The sequence below is a fragment of the Choloepus didactylus genome, chromosome 1 (assembly GCF_015220235.1).
Source record: "Choloepus didactylus isolate mChoDid1 chromosome 1, mChoDid1.pri, whole genome shotgun sequence".
In the NCBI taxonomy this organism is placed as follows: Eukaryota; Metazoa; Chordata; class Mammalia; order Pilosa; family Megalonychidae; genus Choloepus; species Choloepus didactylus.
In genome coordinates this window covers 11801141-11818326 of record NC_051307.1, presented here as the reverse complement: position 1 = coordinate 11818326, position 17186 = coordinate 11801141, and the positions used below count along the sequence as shown (strand labels likewise).

General features: G+C 42.7%; 1 pseudogene; it reads left to right on the top strand.

Annotated features, from left to right (window-relative positions):
* Nucleotides 1–2400: 2400 nt before the first annotated feature.
* On the top strand, nucleotides 2401–3924 carry LOC119543084 (annotated as a pseudogene).
* Nucleotides 3925–17186: the final 13262 nt, after the last annotated feature.

Here is a 17186-nt window from a genome sequence, read left to right as displayed (position 1 = left end):
GGAAATAGGTGAAATTATAACTCACCAAACAGAGAAACACAGAAACCACAAACTTCAAACACAGATTGTTTAAGCAACAATGGTTTCATGTTTTAGAAAGATAAGCTCATAAAACTGTTCAAATGCAAACCACTTTGGCAACTCTGTTTTACAAATTCTGACCAACCCCAGCTCAGACCCCACTCACAAATTCTGCCCTAAAAATCACGCTATGACAAACCGTACAAACAGAACCTTATAAAACCGAAGTATTCAGGACCCTGGGGGAGTCCACTTGATGGAGCTGATTCAACCTGTGGCTCCCTTGCCTGGAAAGTTTGTAATAAGCTCAGCTTCTTATTGTTTTAAATAGCAGATTTCTCTGGAGGTCTCATGGAATCTTGGACAGCTCCCTGGGTAACATTCAAGAAGCAGCAGAGAGGGCTTCTCCTCCTACCCCCCTTGAATATATTTTATTGCCAGTGACTCTGGGGTGGGGAGTATACAAATGGGGAAGGTGATATAGTGAGTTACATATTCCCCTGATTTCCCTAATGTCTAACAAGATCCTGCTATGCAACCCATAAGTTACAAAGCACAGCTGAAGGAAGGATTGCTAGAGATGGAAGCATGTTACCTCCCTCAGGAAGCCTGGATTTGAAGTGACAAGTGCAAAACCGCATAGGAGATGTGACTATAAGGTAGCACATAACTATGGACCCAAGAAATAGCTCTCTAGGACATGGCACCACTCCTTCCACCCAGGTGATATTACCTGCTGCCCAGGTGGGAAAAGTTAGGGTAGGGGGTAAGATAAGGGGGTGCACATGGGAGAGAAGCACCAGAGGTAACCAGGTCATAGGTCACTGGAGGTAAGGCGAGGCAAGGAAGGCTGTACAGGGCCAGAACCACCATCACTGCCCACATTCTCCATGCTGCTGACACTGGTCCCCACCCCCACCCCATGCCCAGCTCAACATCCTAAAGTGCTGCTGCCCCTTATGCACACCCAACTTCATACTAGAGGCTTTGGAGGGTGGTTGCCACTGGGGATACAGTCCAGAGCCTGACAGGTCTGTTTCTTACATTAAGGACACAGAAGCAGATAGCTTCTAGGACTCCTCCATAGTACTGAAAATTCTGGAGTTGTTGGAGTCCCTGCATTAAACCAGATTTCTCAGATGCAAGAGGTAACCAACATAGTGTTTTAGCTTCCCTGATGCTAAAACAAGCACCATACAATGGGTTGGCTTAAACAATGGGAATTTATGGACTCATGAATGGTTTTGAGGCTAGAAGTCCAAAAGTGAGTTGTCAACAAGGCAATGTTTTCTACCCCCAACACTGGTATTCTGGGGCTGACTGCCGGCAATTCTTGGTCCTTGGCTTTTCTGTCATTTGGCAGTACACATGACAGCATCTTCTTCCTCCTCCACGTCTGTGGCTTCTGCTGTCTTGTTCTTGCCATGTCCAAATTTCCTTTGTTTAAAAGGACTTCAGCCTTATTGGATCAAGGCCCATTCTCATTTAGTTTGAGCACACCTTAGCTAATAACATCTTCAAATGTCCTATTTACAAATGGATTCAACACCCACAGGACCAGGGGTTGGGACCTGAATGTGCATTTTCTTGGGACATGATTTGATTCCCAGCACATGAGCACTTTATCCCGTGTCCAGGAAGAAGAGCAACAGCTTCAAACAGGAGTTAGAAATCCAGTAGACAGTACACAAGAACGTATATCCTGCAGGATTCAGGTTGCTCTTTTCAGAGGGCATCTTTCTGAACCCGGCTCATGAAGTCCACCTAATGGTGAGGACCCTCATTCACCACAAGGTGCAGAAAATCTGACAAGGAAAATTACTCCCAAAGCTTGTTTTCCAGTATGAACTGCAGTGTCAAAACAATGTTCTAGGTCCTAAAGGAGTCCTGACCCAGTCTGTTGCCATTTTGCTCTAAAAAACACTATTACAAGCACTGCAGTTGGGACAGGGTACACTCCTTCTCAGAATCAGGGCTTCAGGAATACCCAACAGAACGTGTGTAGCTAAATCTGAATACCTAGGGTTTACAACTCACTCTGGAAGTAGATGGGTGCTATAGACGGGCCAACTGTTTAGAGTTACCGAAGTGTTCATTGAGTCCACACAATAAGGTCTGTCAAATAACATAAGAATCAAGGTGGCCTCCCAGGAACGGGGTGTCACAGGCCATGGTCTTGGCTGCTTCCTGCTCCTCCATGACCCGGAGGCCTCCATGGGGCACTCTCTTGCCAGTAGGGACCCTTAACCCCAGGAACACACTGAGCCTGGCCCGGCCTCTGCTCCAGGGCCCCTTCTGTTCCATCTGGGGTGACCATCCAGGCATTCTGTGTTCTCTGAGATGTTACCTTATTTATAGGAATTGCTTGCAACCAGAGTCATGGTAGATGTAGAAAAGTGGCCAATCTTCACGCTGCTCTCCCCTCAAGAAATTGCCTCAATTCAGAAAGCATGTGTCTTTGGCACCTCCGCCAATGAAGCATTATATGTTATTGACAATGATGAGGTCTTTGTATTTGGATTGAACTATAGTAACTATTTGGGAACCGGAGATAATCAGAGTACACTTGTACCCAAAAAGCTAGAAGCCTTATGTGGGAAGAAAATTAAAAGCCTTAGTTACGGGAGTGGACCACATATTCTTCTCAGCAGTGAAGATGGAGTCGTGTACGCCTGGGGCCACAGTGGGTACAGTCAGCTTGGGAATGGGACAACCAACCCAGGCATTGCTCCCATCCAGATCTGCACCAATCTCTTGATCAAGCAAGTGGTGGAAGTAGCATGTGGCTCTCATCATTTGATGACTCTGGCAGCTGATGGAGAGGTGTTGGCTTGGGGCTATAACAACTGTGGGCAGATAGGGTCAGGATCTACAGCAAATCAACCTACACCTCGAAAAGTCACAAACTGCTTGCTCATTAAGGTGGTCGGCAGCGCCTGTGGTCAGACGTCGTCCATGGCTGTTTTGCACAACAGCAACGGCCAGCTGACCCCTGTGAGAATGGTGGCTTTGCAGAGCAGGTGCATGAATCAGATCATCTGTGGCTACACACATACTCTAGCACTGACAGATGAGGGCTTGCTCTATGCCTGGGGAACTAACACGTTTGGGCATCTGGGAACTGGCTATAAAAGTAACCTGCTAAGCCCAGCACAAGTCATGGTGGAGAAAGAAAGGGTGGTAGCGATCACAGCTTGCTGCTCTGCTCCCAAGACCCAGAGGGGAACACGTGTACACGTGGGGCCACTGTCAGGGCCAGTTGGTGACCCTGTCCCACCTCACCCACTTCTGCAATGACAACGTGTTCACCTGCTTCACCACTCCTGCTGTCACCTGGTGCCTCCTGTCTGCAGAGCACTAAGACTTTTAACAGTTGCAGAGTCCCTGAAGAAAGAATTCAGTAGTCCAGAAACTGCTGATCTGAAGTTCTGCATTGATGGGAAATTCATTCACGTCCATAAAGCTGTTTTAAAAATCAGGTGTGAGCACTTTCGATCCATGTTCCAGTCTTATTGGAATGAGGACATGAAGGAGGTGATCGCAACAGACCAGTTTTCATACCCAGTGTATCGTGCCTTCCTCCAGTACCTGTACACAGACAGAGTTGATCTGCCACCTGAAGACGCCACAGGTCTTTTGGATTTGGCGACATCTTACTGTGAAAACAGACTGAAAAAACTCTGCCAGCACATCATCAAGTGAGGAATTACTGTGGAAAATGCCTTCTCATCATTCTCTACTGCAGTCAGATACGATGCAGAGGATTTAGAAGAATTCTGCTTTAAGTTTTGCATCAATCATTTGACAGACATCACGCAGACTGCTGCGTTTTGGCAAATGGACGGCCCTCTGCTGAAGGAGTTCATTGTTAAAGGCAGTAAATGTGGAGCCTTTAAGAAGTGAAGCCCGAGGCTGTGAGTTTTATGCCCTGGGCCCTGGTGGTGACATGTCTGATCGGTGCTCTCTCCTTGGTGTAATTCTGCAGGTAAAAAAAAAAAAAAAAGAAATCAGGTTGCTTTTCCACCTGAGACGCAGTTCTCTGTAGGAACATGTGAAGGGCTGCGGGTTACTGAGCACATACCTCGACTTACCAGGTCTGGGCTAGGGGACCTGCGCAACCCCTAGGGAGGGTAGTGGGTACGGGCGGTCAGTGTCCTCCACAGCCCCCCGGACCTAAGGAAGCGAGGTCGAAGGCAGGCCCCATTTCCTCACCCAAAATACCACCGGTGGAGGAGGCTTGCCGGAGGAAACTGCCCTTCCCCCAACCGCCCTTTCCCCCACTTCCTTATCTTGCCCGTACACTCCCCGTTGCCAATGCAACTCCCATCACCACCAGTGCGCATACATTGTTGCCAGACACCGTTGCCAGAGCAACTCCTGCACCTTTTAGAACAACCTCCGTGCCCTCTTAGAACCAATCCTAACCTCCGCACCCTCTCAGAACCAATCCTAGCCTTTATCCCCTCAGCATTGGCTTGTAACAACCCCCGCCCTCTATGCCAGCCCATATAACCTGTGCTCACCCCGGAATAAAGGTCCTTTTGTTCTACCCTTACTGGAGGAAGAGTGTCTTATCTTTCCCTTCTCGCCGCCCTCCACACCTTGCAAGCCTCCCGCCGGGGACCTGGCCAAGCCCCCCGCCTCGCCCTCGCCTCCGGGAAAGAGCCCCCGCCGCCGGTACCCTCCAAGCAACGCCGAGAGCCGAGGGTTCAGCAACCGGCCGCCCCCCCCCCCTCAGACGAATCAACTGCGACCGCAAAGGGCATTCAGCTTTTCCCGCACCCATTTGCACACCTCGCTTCCAGATACTTACATTTGGGCTAGGACCTTGTAAAAGGCTGAAAGTTTAGTTGTGTTTGTTTTTTTGTTTGTTTGGCTTTTTTTTTTTTGGTTTTGGTTGGAGGAACTTCTGAGCCTTGGAAAGGGGGTGTTGGAAGCCACTCTCCTGGGTCTCATCTCATCAACCCTTTTGTGATATTTTCCCAACTGTGAGATAAACATCAAGGGCCCAATGTGAATGAAGAGAAGCTGACCCAGGGGCTCATGGTCAGGCTACGTCAGTTGCTAGTGCAAAAACGCCACCCTGAAGGCAGATCCAAGCTGGAGGCTCCAGTTGGTGCACTTGCACCTATGGTGACTTTTTTTTTTAAAAACTTCATGACATATCAAAGTACTATTCAATGTAACATGAATTAAACCTATTGCAAGGATAATTATGTAAAGATAAATTCCTAGGTTAGCAAAGATTTCTCCTAAGATTTAAGTACACATAACAAGTAGTCATTTAGAACTACCCATGAAAAGTTGATAATGAAAGAAACTTCGTTTGGAGAAAGGGGGCATTTTTAAAAGTAGAATCTCCACCCCTTCCCCAATGGTGTTTTAGTTTATTAAGGAAAGATTTGAGAACTTTCCTTAATAAACGAGAAATTGCCCCCACCCCTACCTTTTCCTCTATAAATGCTGACTCATGAAAGGAAAAAATGACATATTCAGTATACTCTTGCCTTCCTTAATTTCAGCTGCAAAATCATCAGGTCTGTTAATACACGAATTGAAGAAGTGGTTCTTAAAACAAACTTTCTTACAGGATTAGATGGAATTTGCTTTATCTAAGCCAAATACCATCATAGATTTGCTTATTTGAAACCTCACCAACTTTCATTTTTAATTGAGTTAGGTGGAACATTTAGAATACATTAACTTTGAAAAAGCATCAAAAGTATGGTTTGCCTGGAAAGATTCAATTTAAAGAAACGGCTGCTCTGTGATTTTTGGTCAGGTTATGAAATGTGACTCTGGGATTGAAGAGTTTTCAGCTTGGAGTTTTATCTTGTGTGTCCCATTGAGCTTGCTTTAGGAACAAAGTTTTGTTTTCATTTTCCTCCATAAGCCCTTTTCTCTTTGTGTGAGTTCTCTTAGTGATTTTTCTTTCTTGCTAGGAAGACCCCTGTCTAAATTTGCAGACTAAATCCATTTTCACAGCCAAGTTAACAAGGGTGTAGGAGACACTGCAGCTACTGCTTTTTAGCAATGATTTTAAATGTGGGGGAGCAGGAATGGGGCCCCAAACATAGGAATTCATTCATAGGCAAAATAAATACAACCCGCTAATCCCAGCCTCTTTTGACTTATGTTGCAAGTGATGGAAGCCCGATGAGTTATTAGGTTAGAGTTAGTTCTGCAGCACAATAGACGTTTTCTTACTAGGTTGATGAAGGCATGTTAACTTGATCAGTAGCTGTGATGGGTTGTGTTTGTACCAATTACTGTTGGCTTATGATCTGAATAAGATGAGACTTCATATGTTTACTATCACTCTTACTTGACAAGAAAAGCGTCAAGGAAAAGCACAACTTAAAGTAGTAGATCCATTTCCATAGATAGTTCATTCATTCAATAAATATTTGCGATCCTAATAAAGGTGAAGCATCACTTCTCATATTAGATAACTGAGCTATTTGTGTGTGTATGGTAGTGAAGAGAACAGGAATGAGTCCTTCCAAAAGTCCCCGAGTATCTTTTTTTTTTTTTAAGTACTCACTCTTATTTTTCTACTTGGTTTTGTTGTTCATCATAGCAAGAAATGAAAGCTATTCTTCAAAACGATTTTTTTATCTGATGTAATAATGGCATCCAAAGTGTTTCTTAAAATAGCCCTTAAATGTATTCTTGAACTTCTTACTGAAACTTTATGTAATGTTTAGAATGATATATTAATAAAGTAACCTGTCAAAAAGGCCAAAAAAAAAAAAAAAGAAAAAAGAATCAAAACTATGCTAACTTAGTTCTTTGAGATGTCATATCCTCTAAGAATTGGTTGTATCATCACAACAGGGCAATAAAGAGGGATCAGATAATGAGAAACATATTCTTCACCTCTGGGGACCACCAGGATAAAGGAGTACAATTGCTATGGGTGCCTCTGCGGAACCATCAGGTGGTGGAAATCTACATCCCTATTACCTTCTCTCCAGTCATCCTAATATTTGCATATGGCTTCCCTTCTCTGGAAAAGGCTGAAGTCTACATCTTGGATATTCAGGAGCTATATATCTTGACGACTGACGAAGTATGAGATTAGTAAGACAGCTGATATATATCCAGGTGCTAGATTTCTCTGATAAACCTTTCCCAGCCTGGGATTTCATCTTCAAGGCCTGACGCTCTTGGCAGCCTCCCATATTGTCATCCTGGTGGCTCCCAACAAAGCCGTCAATAATCACACCACCACATCACCACCCATGGCGTCACCAATGGACGGACCAGCCTGACTGCGGTGAGACTGAGAAAACCAGACCATCAACTTAGTCCCTCAACAGACTATTCCATTCACATTCATATTCAGAGGATACACTGATTATTGGGGCATTAATGCAGATCAATTCAGAGGTGGGTCCCCCTCTCTCAGTGAACATTATTTTCTCTGTCAGCAATAAGAAAGTTTCTGTGGCGAACAGCACCAGCCTGGGAAGAGGCTTCATCACTGGTGATTCCATGGCCTCAGGACCCATGCAGGCCATGAATGCTAAGCCTGGCAAGGTTGCTAGTCTCTTAGGACCACGTGGAGGTGGAGGTGCTGCTTCTTGTGGGTCCAGAGCTACATCATGGGGGTAAATATGGGAATCTAGATGCCATTCTGTTATCTGAATGACCAACAATCAGACCCCTGTCTCCTATAGAATGCCTGGTTCATCACCAAACAGGTCAAGCAGGATATTTGGAGGTGACACCCTAGGGCATCACTACTGCTCCTGTCCAAGTACAACTTGGCCTTGATATGCATGACCAGGCAAAATGTTGCTCTGGCCTTCAGGTAGACAAGTATAAGTCCTGCCGAAAGAACTTTCTGACAAGATCCAAATCCAGGTATTTAGAAAACTGTTGCTGCTGAATCCCAAAATAGGAGCAGAACAAAGCTTAACATTGTCAAACTCATTTATAAGGTTTCAAATAGTGCCAACATGGCTTCTCTGAGTTACCGCATTTTGTACAGGCTTAAGGTTCTCCATGGTGCCCATTGGTGAGGATTCTTGGTGTTTGGGTCCATGGTTGGAACAGCCACAATAAAGGTAATTTCCCAAGAACTTTTTGGGATAAATGAAATCAGCATTGTTGCTATAAAGGTGTGTCCTGTTTTGCCTGAAGGACTCCATGTGCTGGTCCTGCACACTCAGCTCCAGGCGTTTCTGGTGGCCCTGCTTCTGGACATGACTTTGACTTTTTCTCACTACTTCTATGGTAAATCCAGAAACAGCCCAAGCTTCTAATTCAGTCCTCAAATTTATAATCAGACACAACACCACACAATGGGAAGAACAGAAATATGTGTGCCATCCATGTGATCCATATTGGCCTGACTTGCTGAGCACACTGAGCTTGCCAACTTCATCCTGATACCTGCCTACCAGGCCATCTCCCCAAAGCTGTCTGGTGTTGGGGTAGTAAAGGGCTTTGGCTAACCTCTGATCAACTCAGGTGACCTTCTGGGGACCTGGATTTCCTTAGCCAACAGTATCCTCAAATCAGTCCAAGATACACATGAGAATCAACTCTATCATGAGGTCACCAAGTACCCCAGAACCTACAGGGAGATATCAATCAGCATTCAAGGACTAAGTCATATCACGACAATGCTGTCAAAGCCAGCTTTCAAGAGGTCTCAGTCTGGAGACTTGCATGCTTTTATAACAGTGATAACTAATGCAGTCACCCCAGAGCTAGCCTGGAAGAACCAAGCCTGTCTCAATACACACTTCACTGTCTCATCTTTTTTGATAGATCTGTAGTTCAGTTGTGCTCATTAGCTTATCCCTATATGTAGGAGCTTTAAGATTTCTTTTGAATCTTACAAACTCCCTCAGATTTGATCCATGGTTGAGATTTCTAGACATATGCAAACATTTTTCCTACATTACTAAAATCATTCCCTCCTCTATGCTTTGAGGATTTAGAAGCTCTGTTTAGAAGTTGCTACTGATGTTTGTGGTCAGTCTCAGGGAAAGGAGAGATTTTTGTCATTGGAGTCCCTATTTTTCCCCATGAAAACTATTTTCATTCCTCTGGTTGCTCACATGGGGAGTTGGTGAAGCGGACAAGCAGAACATCTGTCCTGAAGGGTCCTCGATCACCTCAGAATTCATTACCCAGTTGAGCCTGATGGTGAGGTGCCAAAATGACAGTTAAGAATCAAACTTGCCCCTCTTTTGAGCCAACGTGAATAGAGGAGAGTTTGGTCTTCCAGTTTGCTCCCTTTGGCAGTCACTGAGGCATATCTTGGCTTGACCTCAGCTGGCTCCCGGTGGTGTAGCCTGTGCCCAGGGGTCTTCCAGATTTCTCTGTCACACAGGGACATCAGAGTTGTCCCCAGGGAAGTGTTCTTGATCTGGACAGAGGTCTTCATCTCCTATTTTGAGATGCCATCATGGTCTGCCTAAAAACAAAGGTAACATCACTTGTTGCTCTTTTCGTACAGTACCAAGTACCTCAGCAGGCCCGAGCCTCTGTCCTACCACAAGAGTGGGAAGGCCTTTTTGGTAGTGAGCTTGCCAGGATGCAATGACATTCTAGGCTGTTTCCCATCCGGCACCAGACCTCAGTCTGCCTGTCCTTGCACAGAAAGGAGGGCCAGGCCAGCTGGGGAGAAACCAGTTTTTCTCCGCAAGGAAGGGATTTATTAAGCAGGAGTAGAAAGCTCAGGGAAGGACACGAGGAGACTAGAAGCTTCCCTGTCTTCCAGGCCCCTCATTCACAATATCTGAAACCTTCAGCACATGGTCCCCTCCTCCACTCTTAAACCCAAAGAGCCAGTCGCGAACTGGACCTCCTCTCAGAGAGCTGGTGGCCCTCTTCCTGCTGCCTGCTCAGGGTGTCTCTGCCCTTGGGAAGAGGTGACGGCCCACCCAACCACCGCAGGCAGCTATAGATGAACACTGGGGAAGCTTCAGTTGGATTGTTGAAGAATAAGTAAATACCTACCCTGATCCTTTGGGGCTAAACTACTAGATTTATTTTTTTAATACTGGAGATGGATGTAAATGAGTATTTCTATTTGGTTTATTTACTATAGCTTTAGGAAACTTCTTACCCATTGTAGTTAAGCTGAAATATGGCCCCTGCCCCCCAAATCGATCTTCTCCCTAATCCCCAGAATTTGTGAATATTACCTTTATATGGTCAAAGACGGACTGCGTTAGGGATCTTGAGTGGAGAGCTGGTCCTGGGTTGTCTGCACTGGTCTTACAAGTATCCCTGTAAGAAAGAAGTAGAGGGAGTTCACAGACACACAGAGAAGAAGGCCACGTGAAGACGAGGCAGAGTGACACAGCCACGGCCATGGAAGGCCTGCAGCCCCGAGAAGCTGAAAGAGGAAAGGAACAGATTCTCCCCTAGAACCTTCCAAGGGAGCACAGCCCTGCGGACACCTTGAATCCAGATTTCTGGGCTCCAAAACTGCGAGAGAGTCAATTTCTGTTGTTTGAAGACACCGGTTTGTAACAATTTTGTTTAAGCAGCCCTTGGTACTGGGAATTGGGGTGCTCTGTAAAAGAAATAACTAACAATGTGGGAGTGCCTTGGAATTGGAGAACAGGTCGGGGCTCAGAAGGAAATGAGGCACGTGTTATTGGAAACTGGAGAAAGGTGATCCTTGTTATATAACAGCAAGAACTTGGCTGGGTTGGGACCTCCTGCTGTGTGGAAAGCAGAACCTGGGTATTTATCTGAGATTTCCAAGCAAAGAATTGAAGGTACAAACCTGGTTTCTTCCTGCCATTTATAGTAAAATGCAAAAGGAAAGAGAAACTAAGGAAAGAACCATTAAACGGAGAGAAAAGTTTACATAGGGTTCATTATACAATCACGTTCAACAATTGTCAACTCGTGACCAAACTCGTTTCATCTGTATCCTCACCTGCTTTTTCTTCCCTCTTATAAGATTTTAAATTGTTTTGAGATGTAACTGACATACCAAACAGTTCACCCATTTAAAGTGTACAATTTAATAGCTCTTATACTATGTTCACAGTCATGCATCTGCCAATGCAACCCAATTCCAGAGCATTCTCTTCCTCCCATAAAAGAAACCCTGTACCCTTCAGCAGTCACTCTCTGTTCTTTTCCCTCCCCAGCCCCAGGCAACCACTAATCTACTTCTTTCTGTCTCTGCTAATTTTGGACATTTAATATGAATAGAATCACGTAATGTGAGCTTTTGTGATTGACTTTGTAGTTAGTATAATTTGTTTATCCATGCTGTAGCATGCATCAGTACTTTCTTTTTATTGACAAATATTCCATTGTATGTATATATCACCTTTTATTTATCCATTCAACAGTTAATTGACACTTGCATTTCCTATTTTTTAGCTATTATGGATAATGCTGCTATGAACATTCATGAACAAGTTTCTATGTGAACATATGTTTTCATTTCTCTTGAGTCTCTACCTGAGAGTGGAATTACAGGGTCATATGGTAACTCTACATTTAACCTTTTGAGGAAGTGCCAGACTGTTTTCCACAGCAGCTGCACCACTTTACCTTCCCCACCAGCAGATGAGGGCTCTAATTTCTCTACCTCCTCATCAACACTTGTTATTGTCTTGTTTTTTTATAGCCATCTTCGTCGGTATGAAATGGTGTTTCATTATGGTTTTGATTTGCATTTCCCTAATAACTAATGTTAGGCATTTTTTCCAGCTTCTTGGCCATTTGTATATCTTCTTTGGAAAAAGGTCTATTTTTGCCCTTTTTGTAATTGGGTTGTCTTTTTATTACTGAGTTGAATTGAGGTTCTATAAGATGTTTTAAAGTTATATTAAAAACTTAATTGTACTGTTAGGACAGAAGCTAAACCATTATAAAACAGACAATGGAAGACTCTCTCTCTTACAGAACTATTAAGAAACAGCTGGGTAATTAGGCTTTTGCTATTCAAAGATTGGTCCCTGGATCACTGGCAGCCAAAGGTATCACCTGGGGGCTAGTGAGAAATGCCGAGTCTTAGCCCTACCCTGGGCCTGAATTAATCTGCTTCTTAACAAGATACCCAAACAATTGCAGCTGATTTTGATTATTCAAAGTAGTTATGGTCTATAAAATCATCGGCAACACTGAATTCGGGAATACTGAACCATTGCTTCTAGAGGAAACACAGGGTTAGGCTCTTGCAAGCCTTGGTCACAAACTTTTCATCAACCAACCAATACATAACCTTGTTTTATGTGTGTTTCTGTTTAAAGGCACCTTATTTAACATGTATTGTTGATTTATTGACATTGGACTCACGACCAATAGCATACATAACTCATGCCTGAACGAAGTGTATCTAACCCATGTATTTTGACCATAAGGCAGTCACAGCCTTCAGCATTCAGGACCCTACACAGCATTTCAGCACTGTGCTTGGGGGACCCACATTAAACACCATAAAGGCACCAAAATGCACTAAATATATCATAGAAAAAGGATCCTCATTTAAGGTATGAAAGCTGAAATAAAGCAGAACATTGCCGTGTTCAAACTCAGCTTGGAATGTGCACGTCACATGACTCATTTTTCACTTCTCTAAGCATGTCCTCAAATGACCCAGAGAGCACTGGAAGTATTATTTGAAGATTACAAATAAATTCTAGCAAGTTCACAAATTTGCAAAAACAGAATCCACAAATAATAAGGATCAACTCTAGTATAGACATTAAAGTTTGAGACAGCCTGGGCTAAACGGGTGGATTTTTCTGCCCTGCAAAGTCACCCAAGAACCTACAATGGCAGACAAGCTCTGCCATCTTTAGTGTAGTCTATTTCTGAACCCAATGCTGATGCTGCAATCACTGCCTTTTCCCAGCCAACTCCCTTCAATTATAGACCCCTCAAGAAGGCAGCTATATCTTTAAGGAAACAATCCAGAAGTGTCAGATCCCTTCCACTAGCCTCATTTGCCTAAGCCTAGTCACATGACCATGCCTAACTGCAAGGGAGGCTGGGAAATGTAGTCTATAGCTGGACAACCAGGCACCCATCTAAAATTTACATGGTTCTATGACTGAAAGGAACAGATACACATGCTTCCCCTAAGGAAACCACCAGAAGTCCCAACCAAGTACTAGATCCAACTCAAAGTCAGAATCTCATCATCACCATCGAGTCAGGATATAGGTTTTTATGTCCAGGACTCATAAGTGAATAAACAAGTTTTAAGTCTCCCGTATATGCTCATTCACTATACAGCGATGGAATAAGACTAAAAACCAATGAAAACAGGATTCCGATGGGAAAGAGGAAGAAAGAAAAACATACAGAAACCAATACACAGGTCCATAATGACACAAAATCTTCTGGGGCAGAAATTGCGAGGAATCCTTGCCCTGAAGTAAAGTGAATTTCTTCATTCACCTTCAGCTTTTCTTTGTCCATCACCCTCCATGGCCATAAGTAAGTGGCACTGGGGAGCACATTCCCTTGGTGGTGCTTTTATAAGCCAGGCTTCTGGTTTTCTTCCAAATAAAGTTCCTTCAAAACCTGGGTGCCTTTTAGAGTACAACCATCCTCCACCTAAAGTCTACAACTGCTCCTGAAAACCACCTGGGCAGTACCAAGACACTAACCAAAGGCCTGTTTCCCATGTTTTGGATGGGAAAATAATGCATTACACATGCGATCTCAACCAGTTTCCTGAAACAACTCAAATGCAATAGAAAGCCTACCTGTAGGTAAAACACTATCACATTAGCGTGTAAAACACTAAATACAGTACTCCTCCTTACATGGCTCTTAAGTGTACTCTCTTCTATTGTAATCGCTTATCTCACTTGGTTTCCTTATACACACTTTTAGCATGTTTTCACCTTTTTGGAGACTCGTGGTTCAAAATTAGGCACAAGTGCTCACTATGGAAAGTAGCAGGAATGCTTCCAGGCCAGCGCATGATTAGAGAGAGTGGTTCGCAGGATGGAGGATGCTGGGATGCCAGCCCTCAGCACCACCTCCTCTGGAACATATATTCCTTCCTGAAACTCAAACTTCTCTGAACACCTACACATGATGCTAATGTTCAGTCAACTGCATTTGGATTGTAACTTGAGACTAAGTGCTTGAATTTTGAGGACAAATATTTTTTCCTAGATGAGCAATAGTTTGTATAGGGATAGTGTCATACATTCTATGAGGTTTGAGTATTAAAAGCCAAGAAGAGTTCTGTAAGAACATGTGAAGTGGGGTGATGTTCTATGGGATATGCCTACATTTGCTCCTAGTCAGTTCCACATAGCAGTGATCACATCCCCCTCCCCAAGGATATCTTCTGGTCATGGTTCTTAAGCCCTCAGAATCCCCCTCAATACCTCAGCATCTATATTCAGCATCCCCACCACCATCACCAATTTAACAACATTATAACAGGCCTTCTGAACAGAGAGGCCAAGGTAGGGGGACAGCATCCTTCATCAGAGTTTGCCTCGGAGAAGCTAAGAGAGGACCCCCAGATACTTAGAGAACTGAACCAGGAGAACCAAGCAGAGAGCTGAGAGAAGCTAAGAGAAGCCCAGAGACATTTTGGAGAAAGCCATTTTGGAAGTGCAATCCAGGAGCAAAGGAGAGGCAGACGCCAGCCACATGCCTTCCCAGCTGACAGAGGTGTTCTGGAGCCACTGGCCTTCCTTCAGTCATCTTGTTGATGACTTAGTTTGGACACTTCAATGACCTTAGAACTGTACATTTGTAACCTAATAAATCCCCTTTCTAAAAGCCAATACACTTCTGGTATTTTGCATAATAGCAGCTCTAGCAAACTGGAAAAGACTGTTGGAAGAAAGTATAGGGAAATATCTTCAGGACCTTGTGTTAGGCAATTTTCTGTTAAAGATTGTATACCAAAAGCATGAGTAATAAGAGAAAAAAAAACAGATAGATGAGACTTCATCAAAATTTAAAAACTTTTACAAAAGGACTTTATCAAGAGACAACCTACAGAATGGGATAAAATGTTTGGAAACCATGTATCTGATAAGGATTTAACATCCAGACTAAATAAAGAGGTCCTACAACTCAAAGACAAATGGGCAAAGGACATGAGTAGACACTTCTCCAAAGAAAATATACAAATGGCCAACAAACACATGAAAGGATACTCAACATCATTAGCCATTAGGGAAAATCAAAATCACAATGCGATACCATTTCACACCCACTAGTAAGACTACTACTTGAAAAACGGAAAATTACAAGTGTTGGAGAGGTTGTGGAGAAATAAGAACACTCACTCATTGTAGGTGAGAATTAGGAAATAAGGTCTTAATGCTTAAATGTACCGTTTCTATTTGAGTTGATAAGGTTTTGGTAATGTATGGTGGTGATGGTAGCACAACATTGTGAATGCAATTAACAGCACTGAATTATATATTTCAATGTGGTTTAGAGGCAAAATCATAGGTTGTATGTTACTAGAATAAAAACTTTTAAAAAAATTCCACTGTACTTCACAATGAACCCTACTGTAAACAACGAACTATAGTTAATAGTACAGTTATAAAAGTGTTCTCATGTGTTTTAACAAGTATATCACACTAATGGAAGGTGTTAATAGTGCGTAACTTTTCTATAAACCTACAACTTCTCTAATAAAAACAAAATCCACAATGAGATACCATTTCACACCCACCAGAATGGTTATTTTTTTAACGGACAATAACAAGTGTTAGAGAGGGTGTGGAGAAATAAGAACACTCATTCATTGTTGGTGGGAATGTAAAATGGTGCAGCCACAGTGGAAAACAGTTTGGCAGGTCCACAGAAAGGTAAATATAGACTTACAATATGACCCGGCAATCCCACTTCTAGGTATATATCCAAAAGATTTAGAAGCAGGGACCAGAAAAGATGTTTTCACACTGATGATCAGAGCAGCATCACTCACAATTCCCAGAAGATGGAAGCAACCCAAGTTTCCGTAAACAGATGAATGGATAAACAAAATGTGGTATATACATACAAGGGATTACTCAACCCCAAAAAGGAAAGAAATCCTGATGCATGTGTCAACATGCCCGAACCTTAAAGACACCACATTGATTAAACTAAGCCAGACAGAAGGTCAGATATTGTATAGTCTTACTGATATGAGGTAACTAGCAAAAGAAAATTCATAGTTATCAGGGACTGGGTGGAGGTAGGGGATGGGAAGTTAATGATTAAATGGAAACAAACGTTTTGGTAATGGATGTTGGTAATGGTAGTACAACATTGTGAATAGAATTATCAGCATTGACATGTTTGAATGTGGTTGAAAGAAAATTTAAGGTCACATTTGTTATTAGAATAAACATTTTTTAAAAGCATACTGTAAAACACCTACATGTAAACTATAATAGTTTTAATATTGTATCGTTTGTAACAAGGTACCACACTAACGCAAAGTGTTAATAGGGAAAACAGCATATGTAAGAGAGGTATATGGAAACTACATTTTCTGCGTGTTTTTCTAAAAACCTACAACTTCGAATAAAGCAAAATTTAAAAAGGTTGAGTGAATATTTTCATTCAAGATGTAACAAAATCACATACAAAAAAGTATCATGTGCCTCCTGATAGAAATATTTATGATTACCTTTGAAATACTCATGACAAATCATCAAGCCTAAATTTAACCAAGTCTTTAGATGTAAAGCTATCAGTTTACAGAAAATAAAGGGAGACAGAACATCAGGGCATGCAATCAGCAGACTTTGGATTGTGGGAAATTCTATTGGACAAATAACATTCATAAAGAAGAAGACAGGGGTAGGAGGGCCATAGTTTACACACTCTTAGACACATCAAATGCTACATGTGGAATCCTGTTTTGAACAACCAACTCTAAAATGTTTGAGACAGAAAACTTAAGCACTAACTCAATTAACCTTATTAAATTAGTTAACTTACATTGGTTCTAATTAACTGAAAAATCAATTTGAAGAAATGGTTAACTTAAGAAGAGTCCTCTTATTTAGAGGTCCATGTTGAAGTATTTATAGATAAAATAAGGTGCCTAAATTGATTTTTTTTTAATCATCATTTTATTGAGATATATTCACATACCATGCAGTCATATAAAACAAATTGTACTTTCGATTGTTTACAGTACCATTACATAGTTGTACATTCATCACCTAAATCAATCCCTGACACCT